The following is a 27,413-nucleotide window of genomic DNA, read 5'->3' on the forward strand; positions in this document are numbered from 1 at the left end:
GCTGATGCTCTCTCCTGCGGGTGAAGAGCCATCTCAACAGGACACGGCCCTCCCCCACAGGCTTCCCCCGCTGAGTTTCCCCTCCAGGTCTGCTCACAATTCCCGGGAGCTGCTTTGTTACAAAAAGAAGGCAAATTCCAAGACTGTCATGCTCTCCCCCAACTTTCACAGTTGTGGGGACATCTCTTAAAACCATGTCACCCCTGAAAGCTGAGCAGGCAATCTGTGGGAGGGAAGGGCAGGGAGAGGTAGTAATGTCTTTTCCCTCCTTTGAATTTCTAAACACTTGTTGGGGGTTTTTCCAAAACTACTCCCTGGTGGCAGTTCCCCCTGAAGTGTTACTTTTCTGTATTGCTGCCGTACAAATGATATTTATATTTTTATAGTAGGTTCACTGTGCAAGGCACTGCAGATATTTCTCAGGACAGCATGTGTTTGAAATTGGGCAAATTAAATGTTTGGCAAAATATGCTCCATGGAAACACCGCTCCCACAAAGTCCTCCTAGATCAAAAGAAACATTTGGACAAATAATTTTGATAAATGCTGCATACTATCTCTCCCTCATGGTTAGCTGCAATGCACGTTAGTAGATCGAAGCTCTGGGAGTCCTGTAGAGAGGACCCATTTCACTGCATTGCACCCAGCTTCCCAATCAACTTCACATCCCTTTTTGGAGTAGCACCTGTGTCGGTGCTCTGTAACTGGCTGGGGGGTGGGGCATACACTTCGGCAAAGCCTGGCCGAGGTCATCCGCAAATGAAAGGAAAGCCAACGTCTGATGGAATAGTGCAGCGAACAAGGGCCAAGATCAAACAGGAGTGATAAGAGATACGATCATTCCATTCTCTAATCCCACTGAACAACCCACTCACCATCTATTCAAGCTGGTCAACAGAAAAAGTTGATATCCCTAGCAGTACTGACTAGAAACACTGGGGCAAAATTAGCAACCACGATTAAATTGAAATAAGCTTTTGAACTGCCCACCTATGTAAGCTGAAAAACCACTAGAATTTGCCTGGCTACTTAATCCTTGGGTCAGGCAGTAGAATTTATTATATCATCATTTCTAATACCCAAATTACGATTCACATTTTTAAAGCCGGTTGACTAGTCATATAGTGGATTCCAAATTGACCTTAGTCTTAGGGTTCATATTCCATGCTTCAGTTTCTTCAAAGAATAAAATTATAAAAGTGCAACCTCCAAATCAGTGAGATGATCTATCGATTAAAAAAACTCCAGGTGCTCCTGGCTAGGGAGACTCATCTGGCAGCTGTTTCCTGAATCGTACGGAGAAATTATCCTACCCCCAGCAAACAGGAGAGGTTGCCAGCAAACCTGAAGAGGTTTAGTCCTGCGTTACAGCGGAAGACTTGACCAGTCAATGACTTTATACGGTGTGAGACAGAATTTTCTTTCTTTTTACAAGCTACCTTGCTTAGTGAAATTGAACAATTTATCACACAATGGCCTGCAGCAAATTTAGTATATGCAGGTGATTAGTTTGTCTCTTCCCCAAGCAGCTTTGATGCAGTTGGGTAAGAGTGGCAGCAGAAACAGAAGGTCACTTATAACACAAAATCTCTAGGGAACCACTAATGGGCTATTGACCCTTTCCCACTTTAGGTCGATGTGTCATATTTGATTCTGGTTTCTTGAGATGTAATTTCCAAGTGGTGATGGTTCAAAGTCTACACAAGATGGGTTGTCCTTTCAAGTTTTAAGCATGGCATTATTCACAGCCTTATTCACACCATGAATGGCAGGTGCCAGTTGATTGGATTGGAGATAATTTTACCATTTCCAACTAGCCTCAAGGCAAAGCAAAAAATACACTATTGACAACATTGGTTAAGTTAATAACCAAGTGTAAATTATATCTTCACTCTCATACTTAACATCCTTCCCTCCCTCCTCTTAATGCTATTTCAATGAGGTTTGGGAAACCAAGTCAACATTTTTGGTATGGTGTGTCACTGGGTCTATTATTTAAAGAAAATTTAATGAGTTCCTTTTTTTGTTTGTTTGCCCACTAATGACTTGTAATGCATTGCCATTAAAAAATTTATGAAGGACGTAAAACTGATAAAATGTTAGGTTCAGTCAACAGTACCTAATGGAAGGGGACCAGTGCAGATAATCAGAAATGTGAAATGGGCGAGTGGGCCTTATTTTTTTATTTAAAATATGACTTTTTTTTGTCCCTAATAGAATTCCCTTTATGCATTCCATTAAAGTTGTTTGAGAAACATAGTCAAACCAACACATTATCCACGTATATTGTTTTCTCTAACTGTAGAGAAGAGACCAAAGAACACCTCTCGGAAGAGGTGGGAGGAAGCCAGCGTGGTGATGAAATGCTTTTCTTGGCTCAACTGTACACTGGCATTTCAGGAACTGTTGTAGGGGAAAGGTGGGGGCTTTGTGAGGTGGGATGGCGAAAGTGGGGGGAAAGTAAGAGCTGGAGAACTACAGGAGGAAGAAGACAGTGGGTGGAAGGAAGGCCTCTCAGCACAACAAGGGTGCAAGTGCTCCTTGTTCCTCACCTTGTGCTACTTGCAGCAGAGGCATCAAAAAAGCAAATTTCTCTCACACTCACATGTGTACCCCATAGCTGTGGAAGTGTGAGCACAGACACAAGGGCGTGGACGGGGTAAAACAGCAATGAGAGATGGAAATCGAAAGTTTCCTTGAATTTTCAAGACCTCAGGCCATGGTAGTAGGTTTAAAAAGCAGGTATATAACAAGCTCTCAATTTCTGGTGGCAGTAAACTTAGTTTGAAATCATCGATTTAGAAAGAGGGAGGCTTTAGCTCTCCAAGACCCACTAAATTACTGAGCCAGGCCAATTTATGATCTTCCGTGTGTTGCTGCAAAGAAAATTCTCCCTGCAGGTAAACTGTCTATCTCGAGCCAGAGTTATTAGAAGCAATTTTATGAGTGGGATCATTAATTATGACCTATGAAATTTTAATAGGTACCTTCTTCGAGTCTTCTGTAGAAGCTGAGATCAAAGTGGCTCCAAACCATTGACACAAACTTGGTCATCGGGAAGTCTGGCAAGCTTTCTTCTATCTTCTTTGCTGATGTTTTGTGAAAGGCATATGAATACATACATACGTACGTGTGCACATACATGTACACGCACACATCTATGTACACAAGCAAATATTGCAGCTTCCACAGATTTTTATTTACTTAATCCTGGTGGTCATAACAGACCTCATTTTTAAAATGCTTGTATTTTGTAAGGGTTCTACTTCTCTTTTTAAATTATAATTAAGAGAAGGTATGGTATAGTTGAAAAATAAATGAACACGAAATAACATACATGTATCCCAGGTCTGTCACATAACAGCAATATGCCCGTGGGCAACTTACTTAACCGAGTTGGGCTTCGGTGTCTTACTCGAGTGAGCTGCTGGCGTGTCCTGAGAGTTAGCTGGAAAACAGAGCTAAGTGTTTATGAACATGCCTTTCAAATCTAAAATTCTATAATTTAGGATTTAGGGATAATAACAGTGCCTGCTTTCCAGGCTTGCTGCGAAGACACGATAAGTTACTCCTTGTAAAGCACCTCACAGGGTACCTAGCACACAGTACACGTCCCACAGGTGTTTGTTCTCTTATCATCTTTATTATTTCTGCTGCATGGGAGGGGACAAAAGCCTTTACAAAGAAAAGCTGGTTCAAAAGTCTCTAAAAAGTGGAGTAAGTAAAATTAAAGATCCATCATCTGGTGCACTGGGTGTTCCTAATGCTGTATGGGACGAATAGATGCTGTGGGGGTTACACGTGTCTAAGAGCTTGCTCCCAGTCCCCCCCCATATATATATATACACACACACACACATATATATATATATATATATTTTTTTTTTTTTTTTGCTCTGCACACATGGAGAATAAAAGCTGTCTGAGTAATGAGAGAAAAGGGAAGGAAAAGAAAGAAAAAGTAAAGAGAAAACCAGATGCTCCTGGATGCCCCTCTTCGTGCCCTATTAAAATTGACTGTAGGATCTAAGGTCTTAGTGGAGAAATCAGAATCATGGGACTCCCCTGGCTAGTTCTCTGTGACACCAGGCTGGTCAGATGAAGTCAAACAGATCACTTTCTTCTGTATATGCTAGAAACAAGCAGAAATGATTTTGTTATTTATGTCATTCCTGAGTCTAGCTTAGAAAAATTTCCTACTGTCTATCTAGAAGTTTTCTATTGTATTTCTATTTTCTCTTGTTAAAATTACAAATAACTCTCAAAACGCATTAGCTGTCTGTTTAAAATTATTTTTGTTTTTTTACTGAATAGCTTACCGGTCAAAGCGTGGCTTCGTGATTAGCTCTCCTGTCTCAGCAGCGTGTCAGATGGATGACTAGTATATTCTGTTAGACTGGGTTTTCCTTGGTAGTCTAGCTCAAATTAGAGCTGTACTGGTACCATCATGTTCAATCCTTGTCTTTTCTAGACCCTTCCACCAGCATTGTCAATGGCCTCCTTCTGCAGGATAGGGTCCCCGGAGTTCCATGGTCATCCTGACCTGGTCAGAAGGTCAGCACCAGTCTCAGCCCACAGTGGCAGCTTAGGGGTCCTGCTGCCGTCAACCTCATCTCTGTTATTTCTTCCCTGCTTTGGCCTGGAACACAGACTGGATTTCTGCCTTAATTTCCCTCTAGTTGCAGCTGGGACAGGAGCTCTTGTTCTGCTCCCTGAGTGACATGGATGAATCTCTCATCCCAGGCAGGAGCTGAGCTGATGCTGAGTGGATCCAGCAGCCACCTGTCAGGCTTTGATATCACCTGCTCCCAGACTACAAGTACCTTGTCCAGGTATTTGCATCTGGACTTATCCAGCTACGGACCAGGCTCAAGAATGCCCCCCTGTTTGCAAGGATCGGTCTCTAAAATCAGTTTCATTTTTCCAAACTCTATTCTTACCTTGCCCAGGCTCTTGCTCACCACCATTCAGGGCCACTGACACCTCTGTAGGCTCTTGAGTCAGGTAAGTAAGGCTATTACTTCTGTCAACCTTTGCTCCTTCTCCACACTATCTTAATTCCCACCAGCAGGGATTAAGATGTCACTAACTTGAGCTCTCTTTCCTTTCTGTAATACTAACATAAAAGCTTTCAAGAACTCACTACTTCCCTCCACACCTCCTTCTGTTTATGATCACAGTCACTCCTTGGTCATACCAAGGGTCATTCTTACTCCGGATGATGCTTTTATGACCCTGTTCCATAGCCCTCACAGCCTCTTGGAAATGTGCTCCAGGGAAGATGGGATGTCAAGTAGGTGACAAGTAATGGCAGTTCGCTGATTTCTTGGATGAATTGAATCAGTGAATATTCAGGGATGATATTTTATAGCTGTCTCTTTCATGTAGAGGAAGGGTCTTTGGCTTGCTTACCTTGCAGGCTATTGAGTGGACCAAATGAGATTAAGTACATAAAACCACTTGTCAACTCTCAAGTGCCGTACAGATGCAGTTACTCAATATCGTTGAGCGCTATCCATTCATTACTAATTTTAGTTTCCAATATGGTACTGGATTTATTTATTCTACGCAAATTGCTCAGAATATAGACGTGCATAAAAAGAGACTGTCACATTCTTTTTCTAAAACTCAATCTAATCTCTGCTTTGAGCCTTATTCCACCAGGTAACAGAGTACCAGAGTACCATTTTCATCAAACTCTGTTCAGTTGGTGTTTTCTGACATTTCAGGATTTCCCCTACTCCATTCTCCCCAGGCCCCATTTATGTTCTGGGGAACTCATATCACAGCTAGGGTGCAGGGAGAGAGGGTAGGAGAGAGACTCCCGGTTTTCGGCCGACATCACCCTTACTTTGGCACCCACTGCTGATGCTGAGTTCCCATCAGCCTCCAGCGCACCTTGCCTCCTCTTCTGCCAGCCCATAGGGCCTCTCTCCAGCACTCGCTTCCTCTTTTGGAGTCACGAGAAGCATTTGGATTCCCTCACTCAGCACTGCTAGAGATTTGAGAAACTGACCCCGTGTGCTGAAAAAACACCACAGCACTATTTCCACCACCCTAGTGTGCCACAAGACTGTAGCAAATAGGCTAAATCTTTGCTTTTCTGACTCACCGCCATCTCCACAGCCCAAGGAAATTTTTAGCAAGAGGAAGATGAGCTTACAGAAAGCTCATCCAGTATTCTTCCCAAGTCTATTGTTTGGCTAATCAAGACTCCGGCTCTCATATTCCAATGCTCAAGCTTTTGAGTCTTAAATTCCTTCTTCAACCAATAGCGTCCGTTAAAACTTACAAAACTCTAGCTGAAGAGTTAATGCTTTCTTGCTCCTTTTCTCAAAGCAGGCTGTTCCAGATGCTGCCTGCAATGAGTAAACGAGTCCTAAGGTAAAAAGCAATGTTCTGTATCTAGATGGTGTGGGAATGACATAGGGGTCTGTATTTTCAAAACTCACTGAACTCTATAATTAACATATGTGCATTTTCTTATATGTAAATTATACCTCAACAAGTTGATTAAAAATATTTAGATGTATGTGTGCACACATACACACATTCACACACAGGACAGTACTGAAATATTACTCCCATTACACAAATCAGTTTTGCCTTCTTTCCTTATAAGCACGTCCTAACAGTACTGTAGGGATTAAAATATGCCTTTTCCAATTTGAAGAAATTTTTTTCCTTATGACATTCCTTTAATTCTTGATCTTTTGCAGTTTAGCACTACATCAAATTTACTCTCTTCATTCCCCCTTTTTCCTTTCCATAATTTGGATTTTATTGGCTTATGCCAGCTACTTTATTTTTGCTCTATATATGAAATGCACGTTGCTGCAGTTTGTTCCATAGACATTTGCGCTGAGCTGGGTGAATGATAGCATACTCCAGGGACTACTCAGATATTCCAAATGTAATGATTAAGATACTGGACTGAAGATCCCTAACCGCACACAGGCATTAGACATTTTCTATGGCATAACTGTTTCTCCATCTTGATCCTTTTTTTTCCCCAATAAAATTTATTAATAACCCACATTTTTGCAAGAGTCATTAACAAAATGTTAAAAAATAATTTTTGGCCCCCCAATGACTTGACTGCTAAGGACATGAAACACAAAAATGGTCTCTATTTCTGGTTTGTCATAGAAGTGTCGAATATCTATGTGTGGTCATGAATGAAATGAGGGATTCTTAGGTTCTACATTTTTTTAAGTATTCCTGAGACATTTTTATTTGAGTATTTATAAAATGACACAGTCTTATAAACCATGTGCTTATCACCTATGGGGCCCCAAGTCTAAGATGCGCCTCCTCTTTCCAACACTTTTTACCAATAAGTAATTCGTTGTGATGATCTTTTCCTGTCTGGGGGGCACTTTGTTTAAGTCAACTCAGTGCTCTTATGCTACTCTACATAACATAAGAAAAGGAATCAAATTGGTTGAATATCAGCAAAGATCAAGACTACAAGATTTCTTTTTTTTTTTTTTTTTAAAGATTTTATTTATTTATTTGACAGAGAGAGAGACAGCCAGCGAGAGAGGGAACACAAGCAGGGGGAGTGGGAGAGGAAGAAGCAGGCTCATAGCGGAGGAGCCTGATGTGGGACTCGATCCCGGAACGCCGGGATCACGCCCTGAGCCGAAGGCAGGCGCTTAACCGCTGTGCCACCCAGGCGCCCCAAGACTACAAGATTTCTTGTGATTACTTCTATGCACTCAGTCATCAAGCATGTTGATTTCAAAGACAATGGTAAAGTATCTCTCTCAGACTCAATTCAAAACTATGGCTATGTGTTGTTTTGGGCTTGGGGCCAATCTTTTTATGATTCAAAAAAGAAGACTGCCTCTAGGAGACTACACACACATTTCAAAGAACCGGAAGTCCTTTTGCAAATATGATGCTACTGTTTGCATTCCTGGAGGGCTAGAGGCTTTTCCACACTATGCATTAATGGCCTTCGTTCTTTTGTTGACTGTTTCCGTTGGCTTTTACAACCTCAACGCTGAGACTCCTTTAGGAAAGTAGCTTCCCTTTACACAGCATCCGCTGTTGGGGCTGCTCTTTCCCCTGCTCTGATCGTCCAGCATCTCTTGCGCTGCTACAATAATTACAATAAGCAGCTTTTCAGTTTTCCCCCATTCATCATTTGAGTATTAAATTCCCTATAACTGCTCCTTTTCCGGAAAACATGCTGCTTCTGTCAGACACTCCAAAGAGATATGAGGTCATTATTGATTTCTAAAGTGATCAGAAAGAATTTAAAAAAAAGAGAAGAAAATTTCCCCCCAGTTTTATTGAGAAATAATTGACATACATCGCTGTATATGTTTAAGGCTTACGGCATGATGGTGTGCTTGATGTATATTGTGAAACAGTTATTACCATTGGATCAGTTAATATCCAACATCTCCCACAGATACAATACAAAGAAAAGGAAGCAGAAAATAAAAAAACAATTTCTCTATCTACTCTTTTAATTCCACAATTTTAAGTTGGGTGAAATTGTATCAGTGTGAAAAATATCAAGAAATATCACTAAAAATATATTACCTTTTCACGTATAATGTTGTGAGTTCTCAATGCATCGTTATGTAAATTACAGCACAGATATTTATTTTAATAATCAAATCACTGAAAGGTCATTGTATATCTTTTTCTTTGTTGCTAGTTCTTTTGCGATGACACTGGGTGCCAGTGTGCCAGTGAGTGCCAATCGTTCTCCAGGGAGTTTGAGGGGATCCTAGGATCTGGAAGTAACTGTTAACAACAGAAAGATGTGAGTAGACACACTGCATGCCAAAGTGGACTTTAAAAATGGTGACAACATGTAAAACTGATATCATTACCACCAAAATCATTTATTAAACAGCCAATTGAGCATGATGTCTGGCCTCTATCCTGCAAGAGAAATTTTTCCAATAAACAACTGCTCACTTGATCAGCCTCGGCAATCACAATTCCCTGGTGATTACAGAGGGGTATCTGAATTTGGTGAAGTACATGTGGACTTCTGGCATTATATGTCCTTGGCACATGTAATATTAGTGGCTTTCTTTTGTCACTTCCAAGTCTAAATTATTTTTGATGAAGAATCAAATGATTTCTATTGACCTTGATCTATCACCTGGGAAAGTTACTCTCAAAATACCAGTAATTTGCTGTTTTATATTGTTATGGATAGTGATGTATATTTTTGCTACTACCACTATTCATATTATATTGAGTCCTAAGTCACTCAGAATTAACTCATTCAAAAACATACATGGTCAGTACTTAGTTTCTTTATTATATATGATTTTGGAAAATGAAGCAAAGCCCAAAACCTAGGTAGCATTGAGACATTGGGGTAGGCAGGTGGGAAGGGTGATGGTCAACAGCAAGGGGTGCCTGGGTGGTACAGTCGTTAAGCTCTGCCTTTGGCTCAGAGCGTGATCCCGGCGTTCTGGGATCGAGCCCCACATCAGGCTCCTCTGCTAGGAGACTGCTTCTTCATCTCCCATTCCCCCTGCCTGTGTTCCCTCTCTTGCTGGCTATCTCTCTCTGTCAAATAAATAAATAAAATCTTTAAAAAGAAAAAAACAGAACCACAGCCAAATTCCATTTCCTTACAAAGAGTAAAAATTTATCTCTACAATAACCACATTATGATTTTGAAAAATCTTGAATTATTTTCTATGTAGCTTTGAAGTATTCTCAAGTCAAGGTTGAAATAATAGGCCTAGTTAGTAGGTTCACCTTATTATTAATCTAAATATTCCACATTCCAGAGAACGAAATATTATTATTGGTTTTCACTTCATATTAATAAAGGTACAGGTTAAAGCAAAGAGAATCATCATATCACAGAACATAATTCTCCCTCTTCTATAATATTTTAGATGTCCATATCCTTAGAAAAACTTAATCATATTTGTTAGCAGAATGGACCCTAAAGATTGCTTCCATCTTAAATGCTCAAGATTATTGATGGAGAATTTTTAAAAAACGTTTAAGCAATTCCAATTCATTTCAATAAATTTCAAATCATAGACTATAAACAAAAAGATAGCTTAGCTAGATTCAAATCTATGCAGAATTATTTGGTGTGGTTTCCGTCATGGAACCCATTATCCTGGTTGAATATGAAAATATATCTCCTCTACGTGGGATTTCTATTCATTCTGATTTCCTTCATTCTTTGGAGATTGATAGAACTTTCCTGAGGCTTTTATTCAGGTAGATATATTTAAGATAACAAAAGGAAAAAGACTTCAAATACAACTTTGGCTTGAAATAAAAACCTTAGTTTTCATAGTCGCACAAACTTTGAAAATGGAAGTCCTGAAAGAAAGAGGAATTGAAATGTGGCCAGTTGGTTTAACTGTGAGATCACAACATTACTTTTAAGGCTCACTAAAACACTGGATCATTCTGTGGTATTCCCAAAGAAAGTAAAAGAGAAATTGATTGCTTTATGCATGGCCGATGCACTCCCACGTAGTTCATCACAAAGTAATGCATATTGACAAAGACCGTTTAAAGTTCCCACACACTAATGGGTCTGATGGGCTCTGAATTAGCTGGCACCTTTTGCGAAAAAGATCTAGGCATCATTATGAACGGCTCAATTAAGATGTCTGCTCAATGGGCTACGTTGGGCCAAAAAAGCAAATAGACTGCTGGATGAATTAATAAAGGGGGAGATAATGTGGAAATATTATAATGGCCTGCATAAACCTTGATGAGTGGGGGTAGTTTCATTGCCTCCTGCCTAAATTTAGATGAGTAAATCAGCTTCTCCCAACATGGATCACTTGACTCATTTCCAGAGGAACTCTCTGGGTACAGTTTTCCTGAATCTGGGAGGCGGTAGCCAGGTGCCTGTAACATCAGAAACATCATTCTTACCACATCTGTTTGGCTGCTGATGCCTTTGGATGGGGTGCGCTTACCTTTTTTCTTCTGACTCAGCAAAGGCAAGCTTGCTGCCTGTTTATAGGGTGCCATGAACATTGGGAAGAGGAAACGTGATGATACACAGCAGCCTAACACCCCAGGAGCAGCATAGTTAGAAACATTTCACAGATTTGTGATCTGGTCCTAGAAGTGGGTTTCGAAAAGTTTTCAGATGCTTGAGAGTTTTCCCCAATTTAAATGAAACATTTCCCACTGCAAGCTCTACTAAACTTTCATCTAAGCCATACCTATCTTTTCCAATGGTCCTTGCCTCAGAATAAGGAAAAGCAATAGTTATGCATAATTGGGATCCTCAAGCCTTCTCACGTATGAGAAAATTCACCTTCCTTTGAAAAAAAACTAGAGGAATTTAAAAGAAGACAAAGTCAATCTTACATCCATTCAGGTTTCTTAGTCCAATCTTCTCCAAGGTCATACACATTTATGATGGCTGTACTACTTGTGTGAGTGTGCACACGCGTGTTTTTGTGTTGTGTGTGTGTATGTGTGTATTCTTAGTCTTATGTTACCTGTTATTAACGGTTCTTCTCATCAGCTCAGTTAAGAAATGAATTTCCACAGGAAATGTTGAAAACAGATGTACCGCAGTTGCCCCCAGTTATCAAATGAGCTGGTAACAAATTCTCCCATCAGGTTATATACAGAGCTGGAAACATTTTTAATCAAAACCATTTAGCATCTGAAATTTTTAAAAAATTAGCAACTAACATCTCATATAATTCTAAAACGACCCTGAAAAACTTAAAGCCTGAAAAAAACAAAGTCCTAGAAAACCTAGTTAATCGAACTGGGTCATTTCTGGCTTCTAAGGAGAAATTAGTACTAGTCTCTAAACTTTCACGGTAATGTTTACTCCACTAGACCAGTACTACTCTGTTTGTTACAGATACAGAAATTGAGACTAAGCGTATAAAATCTTTTTTTTAAGGATTTATTTGTTTGGGGGGGCACAGGAGCATAAGAGGGGGGAGGGGGAGAGGGAGAGAATCTTGAAGCAGACTCCCCACCTAACAGGGAGCTCGACATGGGGCTCGATCCCACAGCCCATGAGATCAGGACCTGAGCTGAAACTCAGAGCCTGACGTTTAACCGACTGTACCACCCAGGCACCCCAGGGTATAAAACCTTTTATAACAATTTGGCATATGCCATGAAGACCAAGAACATGATTTTGTATTTTACCAAAATAGCAGTCTGTGATAGTTTGAGAATTAAAAACAAACAAAGAAAGAAACTGCCCTCCACCAGGGCTACTTTAAAGCTGGAGTACTAGACTCTGTTAAATCCTAGCTGCCGAAGGAGTAATTTAGCATTTCAGTCAGGATCTGCTCTGCACTTTCAGGTTTAGCCTCTGAAGCTCCAGGTAAGAAGAGAAAATAAGCAAATCGACATGAAATCAAAACACATCCACATGGGAATGCTGAGACTCGCCCTGCCACACTTTGACATATTAATATGTTTCAACTTCCTATTTCCCTCTAGTGGCTCTTGGTTCAGAAAATTGAGGAGGGCCTGAGAGACTGAACACAAGCAAAAAGCAAGATCAACTAAGTGCCATCGCCTTCCTCTTAAGCTGCTGAATAAAAACCTTGAATTCTTTTTGGTATTCCTGTTTGATTTGGGGTTCGTTTCTGGGTTGGTTTTTTTTTTTTTCTTACTTGTAAATTACTTGTCTTATTTGAGTATCATCAGTAGTGTAATTTAAAAGACTGTAGTGTAATATATTTGTGTATTGATTTCTTAACAATCATAACCATCAGGTTCACAAAGAGGGAAGAGGGTAGAATATCATAGACATCTAAGAAATAAAATAGTGAACATTTTTTTGTTGATAGTTTATAATTCTCTCATTTTGAAGGAGGAACGTGCTGCTGGTTACTTGTATCAGCTATCAAAGAGTTAATATCCACTTTTTAGAGAAATGTTTACCAACATGAATGCAGAGTCGGGTCTAAGTGTGATCCTTCAGAGCATACTGATAAAGGAAATGCAGAACAGCATTGATTTCACTGCTGCCGAAGTGCCCAGGCTTCGATCTACGACCATATTCACCCCATTCCCAGAACAAAATGTAACAAAATTTACACAACAGCATCTTCAAATGGCTTCGGTCATACTGTCTAGGATGATCAAGGAGAAGTTGATTTTCAAGTTGTGTCAATATTTTTGTTGAAAATACTATGGTTCCTGTCAAAACAGGGGGAGAATTGTACAGATGCATTTGATAATCAACTTTTATTCTCTCTTGGATTAACAATGTCATACATATTCTCCCAGTACTGTTAGACTAAAAAAGACTATATATTTCACATATTGATATTTGGTGACATGGAAAGATGTTTATAAAATGTTAATAAGAGACAGGGGCGCCTGGGTGGCGCAGTCATTGAGTGTCTGCCTCCGGCTCAGGGCGTGATCCCGGAGTTCTGGGATCGAGCCCCACGTCAGGCTCTTCCGCTGGAAGCCTGCTTCTTCCTCTCCCACTCCCCCTGAGTGTGTTCCCTCTCTCACTGGCTGTCTCTCTCTCTGTCAAATAAATAAATAAAATCTAAAAAAAAAAAAATGTTAATAAGAGACAAGTTGTATAATGTGATTCTATTTTGCTGCTATATATGTATGGGGGAAAACAATCTAAAAGATATATATTCCAGAAATTTAATAATGGTGTTATATGAGTGATAGTATTATCATTGCTTCTTTTTCTTTGTACTTGTCCATGTTTTCTAATACAGGTTTCCCCACTCTCTGAAAGCAGAGCGTTCCTATGAAACCTTTGGTAAGCCAAAGTGTCGTAAAGGAAAGAAGCGATGGCCATTATATGGAGAAGTTTTGGAGTGTCCCCAGACCCCAAAAATAAATAACCTCTCTTGGGCTTTCCTGATTCCTTAGGACACATCTTGCTAGTAGATGCACACAATAAATTGAGAGAAAGTGCAGACGCTCACAGACACAGCTCACAGGTCTGGTGGCCTGATGCTGACATGCTGGGGGCAGCTCCTCGGTGTTCGGGGTGTGCGCTGCCTCGACAAGAGCTCACTGAAAAACAAACACTGAAGGCTTTTTTTTTTCTTCTTTTTGTCTTTTTTTTGTAAAAGTGCAAATCCTCTTTGGATTTCTCATGATTAGCGAAAACAGGTACTAATAAAGGTTTTTCAAAAAGCAAAGTTGTGCTTTGGGAAATTTTGAAAAGCAGGTGATACCTGTATTTCTATCATAAGCATGAACTTTCCATTGTCCTTTATTTTCCCCCATTTTCCTTTAAAAAAAGGAAGAAAAGGAAATACTTTCATCCATTTTAGAGATGGTAAAATGATCTACACAATCTGCTCTTAACATTTCTGCAAGTAGGAGCTCATCTAAAATATTCAAAATTGTGCTAAGATGTTACGATGAGAGTTCCCCCCACCACACACACACACAAAATGGAAAACTTGCTTCCTTTCCTTTCTCAGGTCACAGAAACTTTGCAAATAGCAGTAGAAGCAAATATAGGATTCAGTCATTAAGTTACTGAAAGAATATAAAATAAATAAAAATGTATGTATAAAGTGTATAGAATTGTCTCAAAGTAAGTAGAAACCTCTATTCTTGAATGCATATAACAGAAAAGTCTGGAGAGCTTGAAGGAGTGTTCTTGGTCAGCTAAGTGGCAGAGCTATGAGTTTTAGAATGGGACAGACCTGGGTGTGAGTTCTGTCGCCCTCGAACTCATGAGGCAGGATGCTTTACATCTCACCGTTTTCTCTTTTGTCAAATGAGGATGATCGTAATAACCACTTCACAGAGATTTTAAGTAACTCTATCAGAATCCGTGCTGAAGGTTTATCACATTGCCTCACACATGTTGAGCCCCCAGTACAGCATCTCCATAAAAAAATAATCATTATTAGAGAAAAGTTTACATCTTATCCTCTCCAGATTCTCCCACGACCAACACGAGACTCATTTCTCGGTCCCTTCCTTGGCCCTCCTCCCATTTCGGGCCCTCTGCACCATAGCCTTTGTGCATAGACGGGAAACCATTTCTCCCTCTCGCAACATTTCCTTTGGGGAAAATTGAAGGCAATGTTATTCCACATCCATTACAAAGGAAATGTCTCTGGGCCCAGTATACATAGAGGAAAGTAAAAAATTAAATAAAATAGCAATGTTAATTGGGGATAGTAGAGTGATATCTATAATCTGCTTTAAACAGTCCTGAAATGTAAAATCTCCTTGAAATTCAGAGGAAGTCATAGAAGACCACCGTACGGTGCAAGCAAGAGCACTATGAATTTCAGTTAACCCAGTTTGGTCATGCGTAGCTCTCAGAGGCTTTTGGTAGGCAACGGTAGCCCCCAAAGAAATCCGAGGTGGGTGCAGATTCCATCGCCACCCTGCACACACAGCTTTACTGAGGAAAACTCTGCCAAGCACGGTTCTTCTGTGCATGCGGCCACTTGTTAAAGAAGCTCTCCTTCGCAAGTCAGCCCCAGTGTACTGCATACAATCCATTCTGTGGCCCCAGTGTGGCTTCGGGCGATCACCAGGTGTGACCGTGGTCCTGCAGCAGATGTCCTTTACCCTTATAGGTGGAATCAGGACCTGAGCTCAGGGCCATTTGGAGAATCATGGCCTATGCCGAAAGGTCTTGGCTACAGACATTGTTCGATTCTTAATCCATCTTCATGCCAGCAGAACAAAGCAGGAATATCCTGTAAATACTTTAGCCATTTCATATGTTTTGCATCCTTCACAGTGAAAGCCCATTTCTGACATTAAACATAGTAAGCAACAAGCCATTAATTTCATTAATAGCAACCCATCCCTGACATTCACCATGTTCCATCACCTCCAGGGTTGGTTGGAATGTGGGTCGTTTTTCTACACACATTAGGGTAGCCATCTCTGGAGTATAGCCCCTCTGAATGTTAGCTCACCGTCTTTGAAGAATGGATTCTTGATGAAAGCAACTGCCTGTTCCTGGAATTAAACATTAAACTGGTTGGTACATACATAATACTCCACTCTTTCTATGCTGAAGTATTAGCATATTGCATTAAAGGCATGGTAATAAGATGAAATCTAATGCATTTGGATTAATTAGAAATGCGTGGCTCTCAAGCACTTATACCTGTGAAGTCTACTGGACACTGGGGGAGAATAAAAAGGATAAACAAGACACTTTGGTGTCCAGCCATTTATAACACCATCAATAACCTTGATTCATTAATCTAGAGATAAATATCATTGAATTGCTCATCAGTTGTCTCCAGTCTCCTGTTAAATAATTTTCTTGTCTGGATTCATTTTCTAGGATCTGATTTGTCATTTGGCCAGAATTCTCACTTTCCCAAGATACGAATAGATAAAGCCTATTTGTAAATTTATCGTTTGGCTGATATCTCTTTACCTGTCCCCTGGAAAAAGAAATCAGCTATCAGCTGTCTTTCACCTTAATCCAAGGAGCCTATAGGAACTGAGACCTGTCCTTTGAAAAAACAAAAAAATATCTATATTGCTTGTATGTTCTGCCCCAGCCAAGATCAATTTTCTGGTTACAATGGGAGGAAAAAAATCTCAGTAAACTGAGCAGGACAATGACCTATATTATATCTTTTTCTTAGTGTGAGGACTTAACAGTTTTGTGTGCATCTACTCCTTCTCTCTCTTTTTTGTGTTTTAAGATTTTTTATTTATTTATTTGACAGAGAGAGAGAGCACAAGCAGAGGGAGCAGCAGGCAGAGGGAGAGAGAGAAGCAGGCTCTCTGCCCAGCAAGAAACCCGATGTGGGACCCGATCCCAGGACCCTGAGATCATGACCTGAGCCAAAGGCAGATGCCCAACAGACTGAACCACCCAGGCACCCCTCCTTCTCTTGTTTTTATTGTTTGCGGACATCTTTAAACTATAAAGAAAGAGTTAATAGAAGGTAGCCTCTTGACTTCACACAACATTAACTCGTGTGTGAGGCTGTCAGATCTCAGTTGGCTACAACTATCCACTACTCATGGACCACTTGTCATGAGCTAGACGTTTGCTAAGTACTATACAGGTATGTCATTTGACCCCCACACCCTTGGAGGAGGCTTTTATTACCCCAATTTTATAGATAAGATACTGAGGTATAGGAAGACGAAGCCAGTCGCCCACGTTCCACAGCTAGTGGGTGTTGGAAATGGATTTTAACTCAGGTCTCTGTCTCCAACCAGTCCTCTTAACTACCTTACACTACCCTGTAACCAGTCCTTTCCCCACACTGCACTAGGCCACACACAGTCCTCTTCACCACGCTGCAGCCACTATGTACAACTTGGGGCAACCTCAAGGCAGGAGCCCTCTCTTTATACTCGGTCCAGGTTTGTGATTTAGTAAACCATGAGTGAGTCAGGTGCCATTCCTGAAAACATTGTTTTTTCAAAAAAAGTACCCTTTTGTTGGTTTTATTTTCATGATCACGTCGTCCATAATCTACCTTGGGAAAATTCCAGTTTCTTTGTGTCATCAGATAAATAAAAAATTAACACGTCAAACTGCAACAGGCAATCCTGCCTGCAGAGGGGGCATCTCCGTGGCCCCATTCACAGCGGTCTTTGTGGAGCATGGGGACACCGCTTGTAGAGAGGCCGAGGCCCGAGCCCTGGTCCTTGCCCTTAATTGCTTCAATAGAAGAGCAACCACGATGAGAAAGAATGGGTATACTTGCAGAGAGATAGAGCAATGGAGAAAGTTTCCAAAGTTTGGGCGGTTTTGTTTTGTTTTGTTTTTTGAGAATTCGAAATAAGTATATCATGACCTCTTGGATTAAATGCAGAACACACATCTTGCAACTCAGGGCTAACCTCAGGCAAAAACACAACTAGGCAAGATGCATCCTTGAACATTCAAAACCTTTCTCTCTTGACTTCCATTCCTCCAGTTCTGCCTTTTCTAAAGCTCAAGTAATCCCTCCCTATTTTTAAATTCTTAATTTTTTTAATTTTTATTAAGTTTTAAATTTTAATTCCAATATAGTTAACATACAGTGTTATATTAATTTCAGATGTACAATACAGTGATTCAGCAATTGTATATATTATTCAGTGCTCATCGTGGCAAGTGTACTCTTAATCCCCTTTACCTGTTTCACCCTATTTGCAGTAATCCTTCCCTATTAAACCTTATTCATTAAAAAAAAAAAAGATGTCAAGTAAGCAATTAATAAATACTAGTGTCCAGTGTTAGCAAAAATATAGGGACATAGATAATCTCATAATAGTTTGGTCAAATTTTATATTGGTACATCCTTTGTGATAAGCAATTTGTAACACTTATCAACTGCCTTTAAAATGTATACACCTTTAAGTTGAAATATTCCACTTCTAGAACTTTATCTTTAAAAAGTATTAACTTATGCAAAACTCAGAACTCTAAGAATATATCACAGAATTTTTTTTTTAACAAAGCAAGCTAAGTGAACAAGAATGTGAAATTTTGGTTAAATCAAATTATAGCTCAACCTTGCATACCAACTAACCATTACAATTATACTGGAGAAACACTTTCTTTCCAATAAAACCTGATAAAAACAGATTAAAAGCTACATAGGAAAGTAAAATATTATCCGCATAAAGTAAAGATTAAACAGTATACTGTCTCCTAGAATTTAAACATTAGCCACCTTCAGGTAGTAGGAACGCAGCTGGCTTATTTTGTTCTCCTTTGTTGATCTGTAGTTTGTAGTTTGTAAAGTGAAATGCACTTCCATTATAATTTAAGAAGAGGAGGAAGTATTCTATTTATTTTGTTTTAGGAGAAAACTCTGACTCCCTATGTGTTAATGTAAGGGACTCTCTTACTTTGGTCCTTCTTTGTGAAATAAAGAATGTTTTTTTTTCAATCTGGAAAAGGGAACCTTCAGCATTCAGGACTGTATGTGCAAGGATTTTCCCTAACAAGACATCCTTTCAAGGACATAAACTAGCAGCTGCTCAGAGGCTCAGTCGGGCCTCACAGGAGGCTGAGACTTGCTTCAAGTGCCTCCTCGCATCTGGAAGTCCCTGTGAAGCCATTTATATCTGCAACTCCAAAACCCAGGGTGCTGCAGCCTTCCCAATTTGTACTCGGTGATATACGGGGTAGGTTTTCCCTCCCTGTAGATGATCTACTATGAAGACGAAAAGATGAAACGATAGAAGATCTTTTGAAGGAAAAGAGCAAGCCACCTCCAAGTGTGCGGCAATTCCTTAGATGCTCGGGTCCTGTCCCACCAGACCCCCTGCCACGGGCTGGGTCGTACCTTCGTGTCTTTGCTTAGGCTGGAAGGTCTTTCCCACCTTCCTACCCTAGGGTAATTCTTCTCCATCCAAAACCTAATCCAGATTTCTCCTCTCTCCTGGACACTACATACTTCCCAGCTCTCTCTCGTGTCCCTCACGATTTCCAGAGAGCAGAGACAGAATTACTTCTCCCCTCCGTGAGCATCTACGTCATGGTATTGCTAAGATGGAATAAGTAAGAGAGCATTGTGATGGTGTCTTGCCATTTTATTTCTTTTTGCCCCATTTTTTAATCTACTCCTACCATTCGGAGCTTTTAGCAGGACAGGAGCAGGGAGAAAAGAGAAATGACCCTAACACTTATTCAGTCCCTACTGTTCATCAGGCACCATCTGTAATAGGTGCTTTTACTTATACTACCTTCTGCTATTATCAAATAATCTAAAATGCATGCAGTATTACCTTTACTATATAATGGAGCAAGTAGACTCTCAGAAAGATTATGGAATTTTATCAAAGTAGCACAGCTGCTTGCTATGAACTGCATTTTCTCCCCCAACATCCAAATCCATACTTTGAAGCCCTAATCACCAGTGTGATGGTATTTGAAGATGGAGCCTTTGGGATGTAATTTGGTTTAGATGAGGTCATGAGGGTGCGGTCCTCCTGATGAGATTAGTGCCCTTGTAAGCAGAGACACCAGAGAGCTTGCTCTCTCTCCTCTACCTGAGATCACAGTAAGAAGGCAGCCGTCTGCAAGGCAGGAACAGAGCTCTTACCAAAATCTGACCACACCAGCACTCCAATCTCTGATTCCAGACTTGCAGCCTCCAGAACCGTGAGAAAGTAAATTTCTGTGTTTTTTTTTTTTAAGATTTTATTTATTTATTTGACAGAGAGAGAGAGAGAGAGACAGCCAGCGAGAGAGGGAACACAAGCAGGGGGAGTGGGAGAGGAAGAAGCAGGCTCCCATGGGAAGAGCCTGACGTGGGGCTCGATCCCAGAACTCCAGGATCACGCCCTGAGCCGAAAGCAGACGCTTAACAACTGAGCCACCCAGGCGCCCCTAAATTTCTGTTTTTTAAGGCACCCTGTCTATGGCTTTTGTTATGGCAGCCCAAGCAGACAAATATGCTGTTGAATATCAGAGCCAGCATTTAAATCCTCGCTTATTTTTTTTTCAAATAATACTATACTGCCTCTCCATGTGGACTGTTCATGGTATGTTTTTATAACTCCAGTATTTGGCAGAGTGACTGGAATATAGTGGACAGAAATCCAACAGATGGATGTCAGATGTTGGATGAATGACTGAATAATTGAACGATTAGAGGTAGAAAGATACATTTACTGCTGAAATGTCACAAATCCAGACACAGACCCATTCACGGAATTTTAGCTTGGGGCAAACCATTTCATGCAGCAAATCTGTACCACTCTCTTGGTTGCAGAGAATTTACCTGAGTGTTCCGGACTGGGTACAAGATGCCGTTGGAATTTGTTGAGCTATTTTGCTGAAGAAGATGAGTTTCTGCTTGGGAATCAGTCAGGAATGCTGGGAAGCTACATTTATCTTTTGAGGTTCCTATTATTATTAAAGAAATCATGCCTTGAGAGTCTAAATGCATGAGGGACGGAGAATTAGAACTTGAACTGCACTGATGCACCTTTCGGGAAGTAAATGCTCTTAAATACTAGCTTCTAGAATTTTATGAGAGAGTAATGACAAGTCCAAGCTTATTTTCTGCTTCATCATTTTACAGTTTTTTTATTTGTTTATAAAATGCAAATTAGGAATAGTAGTTTCTTATCATTCTTTGTATTAGTGATATATTTACAAACCTACTGACTTATCCCCTATTCACAAGCAGGGAGAACTAGTGCTTCTCACCACCTGTAAATTAGGGGTAAACAGGAGAGAATGGATCATTAAAGTCCTTTCCAACTTGGACATTCAGCGATTCTACTGCTATTACTGTAATAGTCACAGTGAGAAGACAGGGCTCTCTTCTCCCCACTGTTTTTAGTCTAATGAAATTCTACCCCATCCTCAAAACTCAACTCAAATATTTCCTTTTCCCTTGACGCTCCCCCACATTCTCTCTGTCCCGTCCCTCAACTCTAGTCCCACAGAAAGACTCAGAATGAATCTCCCCTTCTGTGAGCACCCACAGCACTTCGTTCATATTGCTAATAAAGAGAAGTGTATTATGAGAAGCGACATGCTAGTTTACTTCTCCTTGCCCCACCCTCTCATGGCTTCTCTCCATGCTGGGAAGTGCTAGGAAACTACCAGGAGGCTACCCATCATGAGTTTAATCACTCTGAGGCAGCAAATGAATGGCTCTCAGGCTGCTTTCTTAAACCGGAAAAGCACACAGTAGAATTTATTTCATGTTTTAAAAATAAAAATTGCCACAGCTTATTGTGTTCAAAGAACATTATTTTGAATTTTAGCCCATTCTTGATTATAAAATGCATAACTTTCTCTCCGCTGTTTAGAGTGATTACTCACACTGGTTTGTTTTGTAATCACATCAAGCCTCATTTTATGTTAATCGTGATTTTTTATTCTGACACATTTCTTATCATTTGAGTTATGTAACTATCAAGGAAACAAAATTTCATCATCTTCTTCATGCCATTTGTTCAATGGCTATAATACTTAAAATATCACCCTCAAAGAACAATCCAGAAAAGAATTTCAGAGGGTCCCATGAGCTTTTCTGTCAGCTTCGTAACCTGCAAGCTGAGAGTCAGCAATGCTCAATGACCAGTGTTGCTAATGAACCACTGAATGGCTGAGACAGTGGCAAGGAAAAACCCCAGATCTCGCACATCTTTTGTTCTCTCCATTAAAACTTCACTACCTTTCGTGACTATTCATATAATTCTATTTCACGAAAGAGTAGCATTTATGCTTCCCTCCTAAAATACAAATTGCTTGCATATCTCCACCTTGTTCTGAGTTCCACCAAAGTATCAATGCATGTGTGTACTGAGGTCCTACTCTATTAGCCAATATTTTTAACAAGATACGGATGTGGAAAAAAGATACAGAAAGTAAAGTAGATATGAATCTCATAAAAGAGCCATTAAGGGACATAGCTAAAAGATTAAGGTAAATATATATTATGAGACATGGTAATAAGGTGGTCAGGCACTCTTGAAATTAAGTTGAAATGTAATATACAGAGATGAAAGGAAATTAAATATGAAACCCTGAGATACTTATTAAGCCGTCAGTGGGAATCTGGTTGATGATGTCACAGCCAGGAGAGAAAAGACGACGCGTGCAAAGTTGGACGAGATCCAGTTTGTGCTGTAGATTTATGCAGTTAATTTTGTCCCCTGACTGCATTCAGATGAGCATTTCTCCTCGACATACACCAAGAAAATTGCTGCATTATAGCTGTGTTAATGGTAATCAGCATGCTAATGAGCACCAGAAGGTCGTTACAGCAAAGAGAGGTTCAAAGATGTATAACCTAGAGGAAACAAGAACGTAATTCTTCAGGGAATGCAAGTGTCTTGTTTGTAGGTCATAGATTATTTGTTTTGGTCACTGCATTGCACAGGGAGTTTAATTTAAGCAGGAAAAAAAAATGAAGCTTTTTGAATTGTGAGAGCAGCCCAGCTTAATTAAGAAAAGTAACACTGGATAGCTTTGAATTTGTGGTAAAAATAGAATCTTCAGTAGACCAAGGATAGTATTAAATAGTGCTGTCCAATGTGGAATTCTATCTGTGCTTATGCAAAATGTGAGACTTTATTTGTGTTTATTTGTAAGCCAGAAGACGCTTCATGGCTCTCTGGCAAGGACAGGGTCAAAATAGCAGGGGTGACAAAGGCAACACTCAGAAATTAAGTCACGTTATTGTGCAAACAGTTTCAGGGTCTAAACCTTCTGAGAGAATTAGAGATATTTCATTGTTTACTTCAGTTGCACATTTTGGCTTCAAAAGGTTAAGTCTTTATTGATACTGACAAGGGGGGGTATTCGATCAGGAATACTGCTGCTATAGCTTATTAAAAGTTCACAGACATAAATGATGGCAGAGTTTTAGGCTAAGCTAAGTCGTTTCTCCTAGGAACCTCCCCCCACCAAAGATTTAGGAAGTCACATTAGTTCATCAATTCCTACCTTATATCAGTAGAAACAGAATCCTATCACTTGCTTAAATCATTATGGAGGTTCTGTGTTTTTGTTTAATGTGTACTTTTGAATTGACTGTTTTGCTAATATGCTCTTTGGGTAGATTTATAACCAAAGAATGATGCCTTAGAAATGAACAACGGTAAAAATTTGCATTTACCCTCTTTGCTAGAACATGGAATTTGTCACAGTACTCAAATGAATGTTTTTTCCATCCCGAAAAGGACAAATAAAATGGCTTCTGATAGACAGATGATAGACTATAGATGGATAGATAGACAGACTGATAGCTAGATGGATGGATACACACACATGTACAGGACTGATTATAATACAATGCAATCTACTATACATACTATACTATACTATACTATACTATACTATACTATACTATACTATAATAATATACCTTCATGCTCTACTATATACTACACCACACTAAGGGCATTTTGTAATTTCTAACCTAACACCTCTCTGAGTTAGGAGTTCCTATTTTTTAGATTTACCATTTTCCTCAAATAAACACCTACTTTTGTGATGTCAGGAAACATCCCTCGTTCTGAATTTTCAAGGTTAAATATCAGAGGGCCCAAAACTTCCTCCCTGAAAAAAAAAAAAAAGCATACTTTGGATTAAGCCAATGTTTTAATTGTTTGGGTCCATTTTGTCACTTTTTAAAAAAACACCTGTGACACATATCCTCTCATAAAGGTACTATTCCATCTTTACAGATTAATTAAAAGAAAATCTTCTTCCAACACAGAAAACCTCTCCACAAAGGTAGTAAAGAAAGGAAACACTTCTATTACTGAATAAGCATTAAGCCAGAATGGGATGTGCATCGCAGGCAATCCGCTGAGAGATTGCAAAAACACAAAGGAAACTGACCCGCCCTTACACAGCCACGCAGACACAACCCATTGCATCCATGTTCTTGAGATACATGGTAACTAGTTAAGACAGAGGACTTGACAGCAGCATCTGTTCATCTTAACTTCACCTGATAGTTGGGGTGATCGTCTGTGGTGACTAATTGGCTTTATCCAGATCCTTATCCAAAAAGAACTTCTCAGATCTCTCTGACAAGAAGTAGTTTGGGAAGTTGGAACAAGTGTGTGGAAGGTAGGCTCCTTCCCTGGCACAGACCCTGGGCGGTAGGGGTGCTATCTTCCTTGACATTTACATTTTAAAGAGATGACCCCTCAGTCTTTGAGAAAGACGTCCCCAGGTCAGAAAGCTGACAAGTCTTACCTAGTTTTCAAGAGGATTCATATACATTTCAAACAGATGACAAAGTATGTTCAATGACAAGTTTCCAAGGTAAATGCTCTGAGAAAAAAGGAGGGGAGAAGAATCTCTTCCTTTATTTTCAAGAGGAAGAATTAAGCCTCTTATCTTTAAGTCATATTTGTCCTTACAATGGGCACCACTGCTTTTAACCCGAAATCAACCCACTGGGTTCGCTCTGAGGTTTGGGTTACTTGTCCTGATAGAACGGTGGGCAGGAGTCTGAACTGAGTTTCTCTGGTTTGGAGAACCCTCGGGTCCCCCAGGTCTGAGGTCTCTCATCCACCAGGAGTTTGGTTATAAGTTCCCTAAGTATCTAACTCAGCACTTGTCCCACTTTAACGTGCAAGTGGGATTGGCCCTGGAATCTTGGAGGTGGGTCAGGGTGCTGCATTTCCAGCACTCTCCCCTGTGGGGTGGCAGCTGCTGGTCCAAGGCCCACACCCTAAACGACAAGCAACTCCGGTCAGTTCTCCTCACAGGCATAAATCCCACCAACTACAGAAAAGACCCACACTGAACAAATTCTTTACTGAGAGAGTTAAATTGTTTCTTGGAGCAGCAGAGACTTCCAGGCTTTACACAGCTATGATGCACACCTAGTTTCATCCTGAAAGACAGAGCCATCCCATACTTGAATACTTTCAGCTTCCGTTTTTAAGGTTAGCGCATTCCACTGTTGGAGAGCCCACAGTTTCACGTGCGGAGATGCAATCTGCTCCCTTATGCTTTTGACCTATTGGGTTGACTACATCCTCTCGAACTACATACAATAAAATAAGATAGAAAGAACTTAGCTCTCCGTAACACTTTAGAACTTATAAAAGCAAATTTATGTTTATTATCTGATTTTATCAACATAATCCTTTATATATTTGTAGCGGGCAGTTTTTTGTTGTTGTTTTCCTACTGCCTTATCTTCTGCGGTGAAACTCCCCAGGGTTTCCAATCTTTCACCACTTTGATTTCCTTCATTTATACTCACTGTAATTTTCAGTCCCTACTTTAATTGGGTACAAATTAATGGCAATGAAAGAATTAGGCCTTATCTCAGTAAATCCTTCCTAGTAAAGACCTCCTTAGCACAAACGTTTCCTTTTGTTAAGTTAATGTTCTTCATTCGTAATAAGTATTCCTTCTTATGTTATAGGAATAAACCAAATTTTCTTATAGAAAAGAGCAGGCATCATATGGGTTTGTTAAACGTTTTTCTCCTTCTTTTCCTAAGCAGATTTATTGTAAACATGTTTGTATCTCATATGTCATCCTATATTAGAGGAAACAAGACTTTAGCGAAGAAGAAACCATGTTCATGAAAACCCTAACTGCCCCAGAGATCTGTTCCATGTAGACCATGTAGAAGGGTTGTGGTGTTAACTCGCACTTTATCTTGGTTCAGACTCTGATACTCTACTCTACCAAATAGAGCCTCCACAAATAAAAAGGCAGGGGCACGTGGCTTCCTGACATCAGAGGAGGGTGGAGGCTGGTGCCTTGGCTGGCACCTGCACACTGCTGCTATGTCCTGAATCTACCTGTTGCTTGGGAGTCCTGCAGATCTTGGTTTATTCTTTTGGCTCCTGCAAACTCTAGGTCTCCACCATGTCTAATATCCAGTCTTTTGGCTCATGCAGAGACAGACCCCTGGGGTACTGTCCCCAAGAAGGCTATGTGTCAACTCGGCTTTTACAATGCATGGAAACTGAGAGAGCCTAAAGAGAGCGAGCTAGATCTTCATTCTGTCTGGACCACACTTCCTCCCCCTCCATAAGGCTCTCTGCTGAGCAGTCTCCTCTCAAAATTCCAAATGGGCGGTGAAACATGGACATCATTCGATCACTGCTTCCTGTCAGTTACTCAATGCCAGTGCGCACCCCCTGTACACGACAGCACCACTGCTGCTTCCCCAAACCAGCCCAACAGGGAAAACAGGGCATCCCCAGTCTTATTGCCCCTCTCTCTTTCTACCAGAATCTCCTGAGGCGAAAAAAAACTATTTTCCTCTACTTCCTTTCCAGTCTGAACCCCATTTACATGAAACCATGATCAGACTTGCTAACCCTGTCTAATGGCACACTTAAAGAGCAGATGAAGAAATTTAAGTAATCTGTTCAGATGGTCTGGCATACAAAGGCTCGATTCTTGTTGCACTCGAGAGCACTCAGAAATGGTGCATTACATTTCGGGTATTAGTTGAACCTTGCCTGGACCCCTGTTGTGGCAACTCTCAAATGAAAAGCACTCCATGTCTGCTCTCCCATATAGATTCCGGATTCCTTGGGGAACAAAACCTTGTTGATTTTGTATCTTCATCACTTGGTGTAGCTTCAAAGATCCAGTGAGGCAGCACAGCACACCCCAAGTTCTGGCTGGATTCAGATCTTGGTTCCATCACCCCTGGTTGTATGACTTTGGGCAAATAATTAACCTCTCTGTGCTTTAATGTCCTTATCTATTAAGTGGGAGAGATAACAACAGCTATAATCAATGATAGTAATAATAACCAATAGCATTGCTGTATTGAGTCTATTCATGTACAATATTTACAACACTGTCCCAACTCATAGTATGCCTCCAATAAATATTATTTTGTATAATTAGCATTGGCGTGCAGTAAATATTTGTGGACGGTACTGAAGGCTTGCAGGGGCTCTTGAGCCCACCCTCTTCTCTAGGGAGCCAAATGGAGCTTATATAAGGGCAGTGAGTTCTGCTCCCAGATGTATTTATGCTACAGCCTCTGATGCCCCTTGTCCAACACAGAATGCCCA

The sequence above is a fragment of the Ursus maritimus genome, unplaced genomic scaffold (genome assembly GCF_017311325.1).
Source record: "Ursus maritimus isolate PB19 unplaced genomic scaffold, ASM1731132v1 scaffold_10, whole genome shotgun sequence".
NCBI classification, from domain to species: Eukaryota; Metazoa; Chordata; class Mammalia; order Carnivora; family Ursidae; genus Ursus; species Ursus maritimus.